Source organism: Eriocheir sinensis, chromosome 15 (genome assembly GCF_024679095.1).
Source record: "Eriocheir sinensis breed Jianghai 21 chromosome 15, ASM2467909v1, whole genome shotgun sequence".
Classification (NCBI taxonomy): Eukaryota; Metazoa; Arthropoda; class Malacostraca; order Decapoda; family Varunidae; genus Eriocheir; species Eriocheir sinensis.
This window is the reverse complement of record NC_066523.1, coordinates 7,791,817-7,809,822: the sequence shown is the minus strand read 5'-3', so window position 1 is coordinate 7,809,822 and position 18,006 is coordinate 7,791,817. Positions and strand designations below refer to the sequence as shown.

Here is an 18,006-nt window from a genome sequence, read left to right as displayed (position 1 = left end):
TGACTGATGGCCTGGATTTATGAAAGTCCCCCCGCCCCGCACCGGCACGCCGCGACTTGCCCTGAAGCCTTTATTTATCTCCGAGGGGAAGAAAACGGAGCCCTGAAGGAGTGCCGACGAGGGGAATGAACTCAGAGGAAGCACGAAGGAATGAATGAATGAATGGCCGAGATAGGATGCAGTGGAATGAACTCGCATGAAAAGGATGAACTAAGAGGGCGACTGAAATAAAGTGGAGGTGAAGGAACATGAAGATTGAGCCTTGAGGAACAAGTGGCAAACGAAGGAAGAAGTGGTGATTCGTGACAGAAAAAGCACGAAGGAAGGAAGGAATGGCCGAGGTATGATATAGTGGAATGAACTCGCATGGAAAGGGGGAACGAGAAGGACTATGAAAATGATTGATTCTTGAGTGACGAGTGGCGGACGAAGGGTGAAGTGGTGAATGGCGACAAGGAGAATGAACTCAGGAGGAGAGGACGAGAATGGCGATGAACTGAAAAGGAAATCGGATGATGTAACTGATCCCTGAGTGGCGAGTGAAGAGGCTGTGCACGATGGACGAGGGGAATGAAAGTGCAAGGAAAATACGAAGGAAAGGCTTTAAAGTACAGACGTGATGAATGAGCTTATTGGAGGAACACAAGTAAGTGAAAGAGGAAAATGGAAGATATAAGTGATCCTGAGTGGCTAGTAAAGAGTTTGTCGATGAAGGATATGAAACTGCAAGGAAAATACGAAGGAAAGGCATTAAAGTACAGACGTGATGAATGAGCTTATTGGAGGAACACAATTAAGTGAAAGAGGAAAATGAAAGATAAAAATGATCTCTGAGTGGCGAGTAAAGAGTTTGTCGATGAAGGATATGAAACTGCAAGGAAAATACGAAGGAAAGGCATTAAAGTACAGACGTGATGAATGAGCATATTGGAGGAACACAATCAAGTGAAAGAGGAAAATGAAAGATAAAAATGATCTATGAGTGGCGAGTAAAGAGTTTGTCGATGAAGGATATGAAACTGCAAGGAAAATACGAAGGAAAAGCAATAAAATGTAGACGTAATGGAAGAGCTTACTGGAGAAACACGAATAACTGAAAGCGGAAAATTGAGGACATATATAACTGAACCCAGAGTGGCGAGTGAAGAGATTGTGGACGAGAGGAATGAAACTGCAGCAGGGAAAATACGAGGAATGGCGATAAAGTGCAGAATTGATGAAGGAGCTTATTGCAGAAACAGAAAGAATGGTCGTGAACTGAAGAGAGGACGGGGAAGGAAACTTAGTTCTAAACGCCGATGCGAATGAGACTAAAGGTGAGGCACGAGGAAGGGCCGCGAAATGACGAGAGGAAAATGAAGGAAGCGAAATAAGTTGACGGAGATTTATTTGTTTACTGAAAAAAAAATTATATATCAAACCTTGTAAAATGTCCTCATGAAAAATATTAAATTGCAACGTAAATTAAACAAGCATAATCCCTTTAATGAATGTCAGAAACAGAACTTATGAATCCTAAAAAAAATAAACAGTAGACACATAATGAATGTGAAGAAAAACGTAAAATATCACACAAAATGACACTTCCAAGAATCAATCAACGTTGTAAAAGGAAAGTAGAGAATAAAAAGCGTGATACTGATAGCATAGGAGGCTAGAGCGGAAGGGAAGAAGACTGAAAGTAAAAGTAATCCATCCATCGCTGTGGGAGGGAGGGAGGGAGTGGAAGAAAGATGTTTAAGGAAGTGGAGTGACTTGGGGAAGGCGAGGCAGGGAAGAGTAATGGAGCGGGCGGGAGAGAGGGTCGGCTGGCTTGGGCGCTGGGAGGGGAAATGAATATTGATGATAGCGAGGTAAGGGAGAGGGTCATGCCAATTATTGCAAAGGCGAGGGAAGACAAAGGCCGGGCTGAAGGCGAGGCGAGGAGGGGAAAAATTAAAGCTCAGGCCCTGGAAAGTTGCGTGAGTTCGTGTTCCTCATCAGTGTGATATTTGCTCGTGATGAAACAGACATTTTTTGTGTTGTTTGGTTGACTGGTCTGCTTTATTCGTGTAGTGACGGAGTTAAGTGCGGTATATAATGCTTAAAGAAGAGAAACAGCTACTCGATCAATACAAATAATGAAAGATTAAGAAAACACTAAAAAATAATCATTAACAAGAGATCAGTCAGTATGAATAGTCAGTCAATAAGAAAAAAACAATTAATAACAATAAATCAATCAATACGAACAATCACTCAGTAGGAAGCAATAAAAAGAATTAATAAGATAAAAGCGAAAGGTAAATCAGCAGAACCAGTAAAAATTTGTAAAAAAAGCAACAAGAACTAATAAAAAAAATATCCACAGTTTTAAAAGGAGCGAAAGAAAGAGTAAAAAAGCAAGAGTAAAGATAATATATGCATTAAATCTTTGCTTGTCATGAAACTCTTTCTGGTTCGCTTTTTGCTTTACCAGTGCGAGAGGGGATTAAAAATAATATGTGCGAATGATGTAGATTATTCTAACCTCAAGAAAGACGAGGGTTGAGTGCTGACGTGGTGGTTGGTGTGCAGGTGTGCAGGGTGTTGGTCTCGTCACAAATCACACACCGCCAAATAAAACCAGGTAATCTGCGTGTCATCCAAGTGACAGGTGGAACACGCTTTCATAAGACTTAGTGACAGCGACAACACAAGGCTGCCGTATGTAATAACCAGAGTCTGTGTGCAGGAGGTGCCTCGCCACAAGTCGCTTACCACTGAATATGACTTGCATGGCATCCACGTGTCGTCTAGATGGCATCAGGCAGATCACACTAACGTAAAGCTAAAGGGTGGAGGCAACACCATGGTAAAGCGAGAACCAAAGATCGTGTGTGGGTATTTTAATCCTCACCACAAACCACATATCGCTTAATGAATCCAGGCAGTTCATGACATCCAGGTGATAGGTAGAACACTCCAATATAAGACAATTAATAAGAACAAATCAATCAATAAGAATAATCAGTTAGTAAGAAGAAATAATAACAATTAATAAGATAAAAGCGAAAGGTAAATCAGCAGAACAAGTAAAATTTGTAAAAAAAAAGCAACAAGAACTGAAAAAAATATTATCCACAGTTTTAGAAGGAGCATATATTTGAGAACTGCGGTATAATAGAGCTGAGTGGTGCGCCATTGGAAAGTATATAAAGAACTTAGTTATAGCCCTTTATCTGTCACCCACTTCACCATAAGACTTAAGGCTCCCATAAGAACCTGATATGGGATGATTAAGTACCCCGTCATTGGGTACTTTAGATATTAGCTTCCTCGCGGCGCCTTTCTTTTCACCTGAGCACATAAACTTGTCATTCAGGTGGTAAGAAGAACACTACCGCACGACATGGAGGGGGAGATAACACGAGTCGAGGCACCCACAAAAGTCAAGTCTGAAAATTTATTAATGCCACGCTATTGCAAAGTTTAGGCATACACGCAAGATTTTCGTGGCACCTAACTATCAAACTTTAACATCAGAGCCTCAGGTGAAGTCTCCCTCCTCCACTCTTTCCGGATACAAGGTAAGAAGTGACATCCGGGTTACCTAATTTCACCTTTTACCAGGTTTCTCCAGGTATCCATTAATCTGCCGAGCCTTAAGGGAGCATAAACAGCTTCTATGTAAACAGGTTGGCCCGTGCCTCGAGCCTCACCCGGACTGGCCACTACATCAAGCCTGGTCGTTGTGCTACACCCTCAAACGATAATGCTAAACAGATGTACGGCCGCCGGGATAACGCTGTAAAAAAGGAAAATATATGTTGCCAGCAGAAACCTGTCTTTGCGCGGCTGAGAGCGCTGCCTCGTATATCAGAAAACAAAGGTTAGCTCGGAGAAGCACTAGCAGCTGTCCCCTTCGCTATCACCGCCCCTAGCCCGCACGTCCAGCCCACTCAGTGTCCTGTAAAAAGCCCGAACCTGCCAGCCCGCCAGCAGGACACCGAGCGGAAATTTTACCTATCGCATTAACGGTGAAGGAATGCAAATGTGGCAGGATGAGGAGGAGGAGGAAGAGAAAGAGCAGAAATTGGAGAAGAAGGAAGAAGGAGGAGGAGATAGAGGAGGTGGAAAAGGACGCCAGAACAGAGAAAGGAGAGGGAAGGAATGACTATAAAGAGAGGGAAGAGAAAGAGAAGGAGCTGGAGAAGAAGAAGGAGAAGGAGGAGATAAAGAAGGAAAAATACGCCAGAAAGAAATAAAGGAGAGGGAAAGGAATGATTTTAAAGAGAGGGAGGAAATAGAAGAAAAGCTAGAGAAGGAGGAGGAGAAAAGGGAGAGGAGGAAGAGGGCATCGAACTGGAGAAAGGAGAGGGAGAGAAATCATCGCAAATCCGGAAAAGAAAGAAAGAAAGAAAAGAGAAGCTCCGGTGAGAGAGAGAGAGAGAGAGAGAGAGAGAGAGAGAGAGAGAGAGAGAGAGAGAGAGACACGAATAATGAAAAAAAAAAAAGTCCAGCGTGACCCGGAATTCCTCGTCTTGAAATATCGGTCTTGACGGAGCGAGAATGGCGAGTAATCTTTATTCTCATGAAGTGGCCAGCTCCGTGGGGCAGAAGATTAAGGACGGAGAAGCCTCGGCCGATTACTCTCCTGCAGCGACGACGAAGGCGGGACAAAGGGCGAGGGGACAGCGTGGAAAAATGCGAGGAACGGGAAGTGCGAGGGAAGGGAAGGCAAGGGAAGGGAAGGGAAGGGAAAGAAAATTGACGCAGTGGTAGATGACGACGAGGGTGAACACGACGGGATGAGGAGGAAGACAATGAAGAGGAGAGGGAAAAAAAGAGACTGTTGAAGAGGGCTTAGGAGGATGTCCGTGTAGGGCGTTGGATCGTGTGAGGGACGAGAGAAAGAGAGAGAGAGAGGAGGAGGAAAGAGAAGGTTGGTAGGAGGGCGGTAAAGGAAATTAAAAAAGGAGCTTAGAAACAGATAGGGGAAGAACAGGGAAAGAGAATGAGATAGAGAAGGGGACATACGAGGAACACAGTAAAAGGTGATATGCTCAAGGAAAATGAATATACAGTCACCGTCATATAACCCAAACACACACACACACACACACACACACACACACACACACACACACACACACACACACACACACACACACACACACACTAACACTAACACACTTCTCAATACATCTCAGAAACATAAGCGACAAACAAGTCAATAAAACCTAAGACTGCAGTGAGGAGGCAAGGCGAGACAGGAGGGAAGAAACAGCTCACCTGAACCCATTTGTCTGGTCATAAAGGGCTTTCAGCGGCGGGAGATAAGTGAATATAGAAGTGAGAAGCATCCATCACGTACCGAGGATGGGATGGGCCCTCGAACACCAGCGGCACGTGGACGGTCTCTCGCTTTGTTTTCACCTGCCGGGAAGGAGACGCAGAAGGAAGGTGCTAAAGAGGTAGAGGAAAAGAAGGATGAAGGACAAGACGAGAAGTAGTAGAAGGACGAGGATAAGGAGGAGGAAGAGGAGGAGAAGGAGAAGGAGGAGGAAGGAAGGGAGAGGGAGACAGATATAGAGAGGAAGAATGAGAAAGAGACGCAATAACATAGAGTAGAATTGGAAGAGGAAAAGCATGTAGGAGGAAGGGAAAAAAGGTGCGAAAGGAAAGAAAATAGAAACAACATTGGAAGAGAAACAAAACAAAAGAGAAAATGAAAACAGAAACAAAGAGAAAGAATAAATGAAAACAGAAAACAAGTAAAAAAAGAGACAATTAACCAAAAATAAACTTAGCTTGAGATCGAAAAAGCCCACACATTTTATTGCATCAGCATATACTAACTAGGCACGAGGAGGAAAAAAGTCAAGAAAAGAAATGAAATATGGCAGACTAGCTGACGTGGATGGATATAGATAGATCAGTGTCGCCTTTAAGAAGCCACTGAATAACCTGTTTATGCTGTTAGCCCCTGATCGCCGCTCGAGCCCCCGGACCAAACCAAACCTGTGCTGACAAAACTGGAAAAGAGCAGAGGAGGGCAGCGGAGAGGAGAGGAGAGGAGAAGGGGAGAAAGGGGCAGCGAGTAGTATGAAAGAGTAGGAAAAAGGTGTGAGTAAGTGGTAGTGTGGGAGTGTAGGAGAGGACAGGGGGAGAAAGATGCAGCGAGTAGTATGAAAAGAGTATGAAAAGAGTATGAAAATGTAGTATGTAGTAATGTAAGCAGGAAGGGAGGGGCAGAGAGTAGTATGAAAGAGTAGAAAAAAGTATGAGTAAGTGGTAGTGTGGGAGTGTAGGAGAGGACAGGGGGAGAAAGATGCAGCGAGTTGTATGAAAAGAGTATGAAAAGAGTATGAAAATGTAGTATGTAGTAATGTAAGCAGGAAGGGAGGGGCAGAGAGTAGTATGAAAGAGTAGAAAAAAGTATGAGTAAGTGGTAGTGTAGTAGTGTAGGAGAGGACAGGGGGAGAAAGATGCAGCGAGTAGTATGAAAAGAGTATGAAAAAGGTATGAGAATGTAGTATGTGGTAATGTAAGCAGGAAGGGAGGGGCAGAGAGTAGTATGAAAGAGTATAATACAGCAAGAGACTCAACTTCAAAGAGGAGAAGTGAAAGAGTAAACGCATGTAAGAGGAGTGGGGAAGAAGGAAAGAGTAGGAGTATATGAAGTTTGAAAGTGTGAAAAGTTTGAAGTGTAAAAACGTAGTAACGGGCGGCCAGGCGAGGAGGGAAAAGGAGGACGGGGTAGATGATGACTTGTTAGGAGGGCAGCGACGTAGCAGGAACGGGCGGCGACAGCGAGGAAAGGAAAGGAGGGCGGGGCGGATGGTGACACGTTCGGGGCGTCGAGACGTAGAAACGGGCGGTCCCAGCGGCGAGCTCTCCGTCGCCACCCAAACAACCTCCTTATGAAGCGAAGGAAGGGCGTACTACCTAGTGCCGAGACGCAAAAACTAGCTCCTGAAATTATGGGACCCGGGGCAGAGACAGACAGGCAGGATGGACGTGGTATTTGTGTTGGCTGGTGTTAGTGGTGGTGCTGGAGGTGTTGGTGGTAGTAGTGGTGGTAGTAATGGTGGTTGTGGTGATGGTGGTGGTGGGTTGTGAGTTGCGTTTACTTTCCTACCACTACGATTTCGGATTATGTTTAGAGTAGTAATTATTCTACTCAAGAGGCGTGACTTCTTCTTGTTTAGAGTTGTCATATATCGATTTTTTTACTCTTGCGTGCGCTGATTGTCAATAAAAAGGTGGGGTTGAAGGAGAAGAAAAATGAGGAAATGGAGGAGTAGGAGGAGAGGAGAGGAGAGAAGAGGAGAAGGAGGAGGAGAGGAAAAGGAGAAGAGGAGAGCAGAGAGAGGAGGAAGAGGAGGAGGAGGAGGATTGGAAAGAGAAGCAAGTATAAATGGAAGAAAAGGGAGGATGAAAGAGAAAAGAACGAAATGGAAAAGAGGGAGAAAAGGGAAGTGGTACATTTATATAGAGGTAAAGATATCCAGGAGCGTGTGACATAGAGCTTCTCCTTCATGACGCCCTTAATTAAAGCAACCCCTTTACCTCGTCTTCCTATTTCTCAGGGCGCGTCGTAAAGAGTTATGCCGTCGCCTTCCGTTAGCAAAGTCGCTCTGTGCGTCGCTGTAACACTGAGCCCGACCTGGTTGTTATTACACCCCTAAACTGCTTTCATGAACGTCTTTAAATACTTCCCTGGCCTTTCCCTACCAATAAAAGGACATCCCACACAGCCCTATTGACACACACACACACACACACACACACACACACACACACACACACACACACACACACACACACACACACTATTTTTTCTTTCCCGCTGGTACCCTCTATATCCCCACTCCCTCCCGTTAAAAGGTGCTAACAAAACAGAGGAGGATTAGGAAGAAAAGGAGGAGAAAGAGGAAAAAATTAAGGAAAAGGAGAGAGAAGATGAGAAGGAATAAGAGAAGTAAAGAGAAGAGGAGAAGGATGGATTGGAGAAAAGAAGTAAAAAGACAAAGATATGATGAGAACTATAAAGAGAAGAGAGGAAAGAAGGAAGGAATAGGACGGAGTATGTCGAGAACCCTGACGGAATCCTCTCTGAGAAATTATGCGATGCTCCGTCTTGAGTGTTTAGTTAAGACTGTGAACGAGGCATCTGTGCAAGCGGGAGGGAGTGGGACGGGAGAGGAAAGGAATAGAGAAGGAATGGAGATGGGAGGTGAAAAGGCAGGATGATATAGATAGAGAGAGAGAGAGAGAGAGAGAGAGAGAGAGAGAGAGAGAGAGAGAGAGAGAGAGAGAGAGAGAGAGAGAGAGAGAGAGAGAGAGAGGGAGAAGGAGTTGGGAAGGGGGAAAAGGTCGACGAGGGAATGGAGGATGGGAGACGAATACGGCAGAAGATAGAGAAAGGGAGATAGAGAGAGTAAGGAAGGAGGAAAGGGTCGAAGAGGGAATGGGAGATGGGAGACCAAAACGGAAGATAGAGATAGGGAGATAGAGAGAGTAAGGAAGGAGGAAAGGGTCGAAGAGGAAATGTCGGTGGGAGGAGAAAGGGCAGAAGATAGATTGAGGGGAATAGAGGGAATAGGAAAGGGGAGAGGGTTGAAGAGGGAATGGGAGAGGGAGATGAAAAGGGCAGGAGATAGAGAGAGAGAGAGAAAGGAAGATACAGGGAAGAAGAGGGTCGAAGAACGAATGGGAGTTGGAAGTTGAAAGGGCAGGAGATAAAAGAAGAGAGAGAGAGGGAGTGGGCCAGCGGGAAGAGAATGAGATAAAGGAGGAAGGTGGTGGCACATTTTCTTCTTTTTTTCTTCATTGTCATTAATCAGAGGGAGAACCTGGCTGCTAACGGGGTGTCCAGACGTGGTTCAGAGCCAAGCTTCTCCATAAGGCGACTCATTTACGGGCTAGGGGAGTTTTTTTTGTCGTTGTATTCCTGTTTCGTGAGAGAGAGAGAGAGAGAGAGAGAGAGAGAGAGAGAGATGGTTCGGGGACGTTCGGGTGACACTACCTAACACACATCGTCGAGGGCATGAGAGTAAACACAATATCTAAATCACGAGTAGACGGCTGAGATGGAAGGAAGGAGGGAAGAAAGGAGGAGGAACAGGAGGAGGAGGAAGTGAGTCTCGGCGAGGGCGGCTTGGTTGGTATTTATGGGCAATTAAAGCGCCATTTACTCGCGAGGGAAGAGGAGGAGGCAAGGCGCGGCGCAGCAGTTTAATGTATAACAGAGGAGAGGCGTAAAAATAGTCCGATACGCGGATAATCACCTCGGCGATATTTTAACGATTTTCAATAATGGAAGAAACTTGTGGAGGCAGATTATGGCGCCACTCGGGGAAGGAAATCTTTGCGAGAGAAAAGGAGCATCTGGGCGTGCTTAAAAGGTGCCGCGGGGAGGGAGGGAGAAGGGGAGGAAGAGAGGTGAAGAGGGAGGATTAGGGTAGACGCTTAGTATGGAGAGGATGATGCTGTCTGTTTAGTCTGGTGTTGTATAGAGAGGAGTCTTAAAAGTCTTCTCACGGTAAGCCATTTCTATGTAGGTCTTTATTTAGTCTTTATCTTTATTTGAGTCTTTTAAATCCTTGTCTTTTTATGTCTTACCCTAACGACCCATTTTTTGAAGTCTCTCAAGGCAATACTAAGAATTGTGTGCCTCTACTGTTTGATATTCTGAAGTCCATATATGAAGTAGTGATTCTTATATGGTACAGTCCAATATCGTGACCTGTAGCTGACTTTTGTACTGACCTGTAGCGTGACCTGTGTAGATAGGGGTAGGCGGTGGCTGAGTGGTAGCGTGCTGGGCCCACATTCACCACGTGATGGACGACGCGGGTTCGAATCCCCACGCTACCACCTCGGATTTTTCAGTCACCACCAAATGGCTTAAAACTACCCACATGCTGTCCTGAAGACCACGCATCAACCCGGACTCTAGAGGAAACCGTCCAAGTGAATCAAGGAGTTCCGGGGGTCAGCATGAGCCAAGAGAAGATGGCGCCACTATAAACACTTGCCTGCGCCATGACGGGCTGGGGCCGAATACCATCCAGGCCCCTCAAGAGAGTCTACCGGCGCAACAGGCGTACACGTTAAAAAAAAAAAAATGTTGTCGTCTCTTTTAACCCTGATGCTGGTGCACAGTTTGGTTTCAGCGAAATGATAGGTGAGAAAAAGTGGTCGAGAAGGAGGGAAAGAGATAGTGGAAGAAAAGGAAAAAAGAAGAGGGAAGTGTAGTGGCAAAATATAAGGAAGAAAGAGAAACAGGGTAAAGAGGATTTGAAGGAAGAGAGTAGGAAAGGGGTTGAGGAGAAGGAATAAAGAGGAAAAGGGGTAAGGAAGTGAAGGAAGAGAGAAGGAAAGGAGTTGAGCAGAAGGAATAAAGAAGGAAAGGGGTATGGAAGTGAAGGAAGAGAAAAGGAAAGGAGTTGAGGAGGATATGGAGTGGGGGGAAAGAAAAAAAAAACAGGTGAATCTCATTGATGAAAACGCGATTGATTTAATAATGTGAAGCTTTATAAAAAAAAAAATGGATAAAGATGGTTTTGTTTATGTCTTTTGTTCTTCGTTTCACAAGAACAGTAATATTCACAAAGATGGCATTTGTACTATATATATATATATATATATATATATATATATATATATATATATATATATATATATATATATATATACATATATATATATATATATATATATATATATATATATATATATATATATATATATATATATATATATATATATATATATATATATATATATATATATATATATATATATATATATATATATATATATATATATATATATATATATATATATATATATATATATATATATATATATATATATATATATATATATATATATATATATATATATATATATATATATATATATATATATATATATATATATATATATATATATATATATATATATATATATATATATATATATATATATAATATAAAGTTTCAAATATTGTTGCCTTTGTCTCTTGAATCGTATGCCTTACTGGACCGTCCATTTTCAGGAGGATGACATTTACCGCGACAGATCAATGACTTTACAAAGTGCTTATCTTACCCGAACGTCTAAAGAGGTGCATAAATTTATTTTTCCGAATTATTCATGACCTCCCTCAATTACTGGTACGAAAAACATTTACTTCTGAAGTCTGTCTTTCATGAACAAATCAAAAGGCGAGCAACTTTATTTTTTTCTAACTCATCATGATTCCGTCCCTCAGTTTCAGTACTAAAAGAATTATCTTCAGAATTCTATCTTTCTTGGAAAAAGTCCAACAGTGAACAGTTTAATATTCCTGAACGTGTCATGATTTTGTTCCTCAGGTATCACTACGAATTCTTTCTTGAACAGATCAAAAGGCGAACAGTTTAATATTCCTGAGCTGGTCATGGTTTTGTCCCTCGATTGTCAGTATGAATTCTCTCATGAACAGGTCAAAAGGCGAACAATGATATTTTCCTATACTGGCCCTGATTTTTATTCCCTGATTGTCGGCGCCGAGATCATTCCTTCACGACCACGGGGCCACACCTGATCGCCTTGTCGCCGGGAAGAGATGGGCAGGTAGGCAGGTCTCCCGTGAGCAAAGGTGGGTGGTCTTCGCCGCGGCCTCCGGGCAACGCTTGGCCGCTAAAATGCATCACTAATGTCGATATTGCCTCGTGTGACCCCGGAGGCTGGGCGAAGGAGAGGACTACATCTTTTTCTTGGAAGCGGTCTGACAAATATGCTACGTTTTTGTTCACCTAATGAGGAATACCACCATCGATACATCTGCTTCTTTGAGATCATGGAGAAGGACGTTGGATGTGTGTGTGTGTGTGTGTGTGTGTGTGTGTGTGTGTGTGTGTGTGTGTGTGTGTGTGTGTTTGACTATGAGTGTGTTTGCTTGTTGTACTAGATAGGCCTCTTTATCTCGTATGTGTTTGTGTTTGTTTGTTTGTATGTTTGCTTGTTTGTGTGTGTGTGTGTGTGTGTGTGTGTGTGTGTGTGTGTGTGTGTGTGTGTGTGTGTGTGTTTGACTATGAGTGTGTTTGCTTGCTGTACTAGATAGGCCTCTTTATCTCGTGTGTGTTTGTGTTTGCTTGTTTGTATGTTTACTTGTTTGTTTGTTTGTTTGTTTGTTTGTTTGTTTGTTTGTTTGTGTGTGTGTGTTTGTGTATGTGTGTGCGTGTGTGTGTGTGTGTGTGTGTGTGTGTGTGTGTGTGAGGGACGAGGGTGGGTGGGTTTGGCCTGAAAGAAAACTCTCCTTTCTGCCGTGAGCCTCATCAAAGCCCACACGTCTGGCTGCTCACAATGGCCGGCCTGATAGCTTTCAAGTACATCCTATTGGTGCCTTGAGATAACCGTGTGCTGCCGGACCCCGCCACCTGCTGCCCCTTCCCTGTTATTGTTGATGCTGATGATGTTGATAGTTAGGGGAACTGAGGCGGCGGTGGAGGGACTGGAGGAGGGGGGGTGAGAGGGGGAAGTCGGCCCACCCACACTCCTTTCCCACAATCTTCTTCCCGTGAGTCGACAAAATGCCATCGCCTTCCGCGGAATGTATTATGCCCCCTCACGTTTTTTGTCGCATTGGGAAGACGGTCGCTTCTTTTTCTCCGTGGGTTTTTTTTGCTCCCGATTTGATTTATAGTCGGCTACAGACGCGTCAGGAATGGAAACGCCTGCCTGGCTCTCTTTGGCATGTTTGGGCTTCATGTTATCTCTTGCCTCTGTCAGATGTATGTTAGGCCTCCCGGCTCCTTCCCTCTCTTTTCTTCTCCACCCCGTCACCATCTTCCTCCTCGCCTTCCCCCTATACCTCTCCTCCCTTCGCTTTCTCATCCTCCTTCATTCTCTCCCTTCCTCTTACGGCTCGCTGTTTTGCCAACCATCTATCCTTTCATCTTCACCTCATTACTAACAGCTTTAAATTTAATGTCGTGTGATTCGTCTTCCACGCATAAAAACGATCCCTCATGACGTTGCCAAGAGCGCCACCGCATACCTGCCACTTCATGCCACACCGAAGGCTAATTAAGTGAATGGTCTTGCCAGAAGCGAGTCTTAAAATGTTTCTTTGATTTACTGTGATATAAGATAAAGCAGTGTTATTTTTTTTGAGGTGTGATCGCATTGCCTCGGACTCTGACGTTGAACATGGAAACACTTGATTTATTTTTTGTTACTGGTGGTGAGTCATGTCAAGGCAAAGCAACAGGTGTGAAGGAAGTTATTTATTTTTGTTCCTCACATTTCAAGGTTAAGTCGTTAAGTGAAATCATTAAATAATCATGACTAGCACAGATGACATAATCCTCCGTTAGTCTTACAAGTTCTCATCACCGATTTCATATTCTTTTTTTCTCCAGTAGTTAATAAATTTGCTGTCCCTTAATGACTGGTGACATAAAACGCATCCTATTTTTTTTAGTCTCCCTTGCTATTTGTAGTAATCCATTTTCTGTCAACACTTGAGGTCTTCCCGGAACGCGGAGGTTCGGGATAATGATGAATTAATTAATCTTGCCTCGCACCGCGGCCCCCACACCAATCTATATGGCTCTCCGCCACGAAAAAAACACGTTCGATCCCCGTCATTGGTAGAGGTCGGCAGCAGCGTGACCTCGGTGAGTCTAGACGATGAGGGCGCCGCCAGATAACCCACCACCTTGAGCAGCCTTGATCTTGGGTAGAGGATGAATGGTTCGAACACAGTGAAACGTGTTTGCTTGGTGCTTCACTACGGGCTCTCTGCCGCCGCCTCGCCATTGTGTCGGCGTGCTGAGTGTTGGCGGGTGTTTGCTGTGTGCTCCCTCGGTAATCCGGGTGAATTCATCGATCAAAGCGTTAGTAAGTGTCCGTGTTGACAGAAATGGTTGATGGGGTTGCGGCGCGCTGCCAGACACATGCAGATCAGGCGGCTTACGTGGCTGAACGGCCTTAATATAGGTTGCTGTTGTTTTTGTTATTGTTGCTGTCTCGAACTTGTGGAATGGGAGGCAGCGGACTGTGGTGGTGGTGGTGGAAGAGATGGTAATGGTGGTGAAAGTGATAATGGTCGTGATGGTAGTGGTGGTGATGTTAGCGTCTTGCGGAATGCTGGGATCCGGGGAATAGGAAGCGTCGGTATGGTGATGGTAGTCTGTGGTGGTGACTATGGTGGCCATGAGGGTGGTGAGGATGGTCATTGTGGTGGTGATAGTGCTGATGGTGGTGATAATGGTGATGGTGGTCATGGTGGTGGTGATAGTGGTGATGGTGGTGATGGTGATGGTGGTCACGGTGGTGGTGATGATACTCTGGTGGTGGGGATGATATGATGGTATTCTTGTGGTGATGATAGTTTGTGGTGTTGGTGATTGTGGTGGTGATGGCGGTAGTTTGTGATGGTGATTGAGATTGTGGTAGTCTGTGCCGGAGGTGATGGTAGTCTGTCGCTGTGGTGATGGCGGTAACGTCTCTTTGAATGTGAACGAATGGACGTGGTGATGATGGACGATGGTGGTCTTGCTGATAATAAGTGTTTCGACTAATAATAAAAATAACCCTTTACGCCATATTTGTTGTCTCTACTCTTTATTTAAACTTTGTGTCTAGTTTTAGAACACACACACACACACACACACACACACACACACACACAACTTAAATGAATCTACACAACCTGCCATTCATATGTTATTTGATCGGTACAGTAGCAATATAACGTGCTCATAATTCAAGCCATTTTTTTCTTATTCTTCATCCCGGGAAGCTTTGAAAAATAAATATTTGGTGCGCAGTAAATGTGAAAGCGCTCCCATCAAGCCATAATAAAATAAAAGATTGAATATGCAAGAAAATAGGAAATGGTGCTCTCGTCTTACGTAACATCCATGCTTCAGCTCGCCTCGCCTCGCCGCTTTAATGTTGCATGACCAAACCATCACAATTGCGCAAATGACCTGTTTCTCACTAATCAAATTGAGCATCATCAGCCACAGCCGCCGACGCTTTTATACATTAATTCGCCATCAGATCATAATAATGGATGCATGCAATAATGTTGTTGCGAGAGATATTACAGTTTGCTTCACTTTCAGATTAGATTAACAAATATGAAAATTGCAGGTGTGGTAAAATCAGCGTCTGTTGAGCGTGGCCGAGACGATGCCTGAGCGAGGAAGGAAGGGAAGGAAAGCGAGTCGTAATGAGATAGGGAAGAACGGACCGAGGAGAATGGCAAGGCAACTCGAGGTGTGGCGATGTCAGGCCGGCGAGAAGGTTTGCTGATGGTGTGGCAAAAATAATCGAGACTGTAAAACCTCGAGGAATGAAGGCAGTGTCTCGCCAAAGCATTTCCACCCTCCTGTTTGAAGCCACAAGACCTTATTTGACCACGCTATGCTACCTCAGTGCCACAATACGCCACTTCATCGCTTCGCCACACCACTCTCAGCGCCACACCACGCCACGCCACGCCACGCCATCTCGTCGTTCTTGTGGTGAGTGTTGCTTTGAATTTGTTGAGGCGTCGTGGCTTTCAGGCTAAGGTTAAGTCGACGGCTCAGTGTATTAATTTTCAGTGAGGGTGAAAGTTGTTGTTGTTTTGGCGGCAGCAGGAGGTTATGAGGTGGCTGCTGCAATGTTGTTATTATTTTATTATTTATCTTCCTCATCTTCGTATTCCTCCTCGTCGTCATCGTCTTCGTCATCGTCTTCGTCTCCGTCTTCGTCTTCTTTTCCTTCTTCCACTTCTTTTTGTTTGACTATATGGTTTACTAATATACACTGATCTTAATAGAGAAATTTATTGTGCGAATCAAAGGTTAGGAGTCAATGTTCGCCGGCCTCGTTTTTCATGACAACTTCCAGTCTATTTACTAATGTAGAAACGACTGCCAACTTAAAAGCCATGACCACGCTTTCCGGATTAATCATTTCGAAATTAATACCCGAATGAAAAGTGTGTGTGTGTGTGTGTGTGTGTGTGTGTGTGTGTGTGTGTGTGTGTGTGTGTGTGTGTGTGTGTGTGTGTGTGTGTGTGTGTGTGTGTGTGTGTGTGATCCCCAGCAACAACAATAGTCTCCGGGAGATAATAAATCGCTGCGATCACTGAAACAAAACATAAAAATGACAACGTGTAAATAATGTAAAATGTACTCATGATTGACGCGGTGGGATTTGCTGGAACACATTAAATTACATTACAGGAATGTTTTGCCAGCGGATGTTGGTTACAAAACAACTTGATTGAAATTACCGAACCTTACACCACGCGAGAAAGGCGGGTGTTAGTCCATCAACATAGCAAAATTAAGAATAAAAAAATCCATCCCAGATAAAATTACATCGCTATATTCAGTTCCTGTTTTATGCCCACGCCACTTCGATTCGAGTTATTATTAGCTTCATTAACCGCGTGCTGGGGGGTATTTGTTGATGTCGGTGCACCTTAATATGTGTTGAGCAAAGGTCGCGTCCTGATTCGTATCGCTTTTCCAAGAACTCCTACTGTCTATATTATTATGGTTATTTGTATTATGAGCTATGCGTTGTATCTATTATCATGTGCATCATTTTAATTAACAGAATCACAGAGCAAACATAAAGCAAACTCCTTTCCCAAGACCCGTTCACTAGACATTATTAGTAATCAAGATAGTGTTTCTTTTAAATCAAGTCACCGTCAGGAGTATTAGTGGTGTTGAGTGTGAAGGGCGCTCTCTGCATTGCCACTAAGGACATGGTAAGTATTGCGCGCTCTTAAATATATCGCCATGAGAGGCCGGGGCAGTACAGGGAGCTCTTTACCGTGACGACAACTCCATGCGAGCCCAGTGGAGTGCAGGGCGGTACGCAGGCTGGCCCACAACGATTTATGTGCCTTGTGCATCCGTGGCCCGTGTGTTCCCGGCGCCGCGGAGCACAAGCACCGCCGGCTGGGTGTATACGGGTCCTGGGGCGCCGTGCTCGACCGTTTAATTTCACGGGCGATGAAATATTGCCGGCTCTGTATATTTCCCAGCTTTACGGAATGGAACGTGAAGCCTCCAGCGGCACGTAAAATTTTCGAGGAGACTGAATATTTTATCATAAGGCTGCACAAATAATGTACTTACACACACGGCGGGACAGTGTTTGCCCGGGAGAGGAGGAGTGGACGGGAGGGCGTGGAGTGTTGTGAGCGCCGAACACCCTCGTTGAGTTGCATCCAGGTACGCAACAGCCACGGCCTCGCGCGCAACACACCGGCAACACACACGGCCCGGAGCGCGGCGGTTTATTTAGTTTGCAGCGTCCAATGTATAAATAAAAATGTTGCTCGTACGAAATGAACGACAATATTTCCGGCATTTTTACTTTCGCGTGCAGCATGAATAAATTTTCAATATTCCTCCGTTTGCGCAGTGTATGATGGTCCACTAAATTTTTGAAGCATTGTGAAAGATTATTACGTTGAAGTGGAGGGAGGGAGGAAGGGAAGGGAGATAAGGGACGGGAGAGTGAGGCCTGGAGAGAGGGAGTGTGTGAAATGAAGTGGAAGGGAAGGAAAGGAAAGGAAAGGGAAGGGAAGGGAAAGGAAGGGAAGGGAAGGGAAAGGGGAATTATACAGAGCGAGAGAAAGGAGAGGGGGCAGTGAATGACGAAGGGAGGGAGGGAGGGAGGGATAGAAAGAGGCGAGGTAGGCGGGATGGGAGAGGAGATAAAATGGGAGGAGGTAGAGAGAAGGGGAGGAGGGGGGGCTTGGGCGAGAGTATTGTGTATGTGTTATTTATTTTATTGGTGACGTGAACTGAAAACCATGTTTGGGAAATGCTTCAAAGAGTTTAATGGTGACTGTTTGATTATTATTTGAGCCAAAACAAATCATCAGTAGGCTGCAACACAACAATACAGGCGCGGAACAAACACCCCGGCCAACATAACATAAATCGCAGCTGATCCAACACACACACAAAAAAACACCACAAGCATTTATCAGTACTAATTTGTAATCCACAGGACATGAAACAC

General features: G+C 44.4%; 1 long non-coding RNA gene across 1 annotated transcript in view; it reads left to right on the top strand.

Annotated features, from left to right (window-relative positions):
* LOC126998878 (uncharacterized) overlaps positions 1 to 17,540 on the top strand; it is a 59,535-nt gene extending 41,995 nt beyond the window's left edge. The window contains exon 3 of the long non-coding RNA XR_007753048.1: positions 15,121 to 17,540. This is a non-coding gene — a long non-coding RNA (uncharacterized LOC126998878). The remainder of the gene's footprint in view (positions 1 to 15,120) is intronic.
* The last annotated feature ends 466 nt before the right edge of the window (positions 17,541 to 18,006 follow it).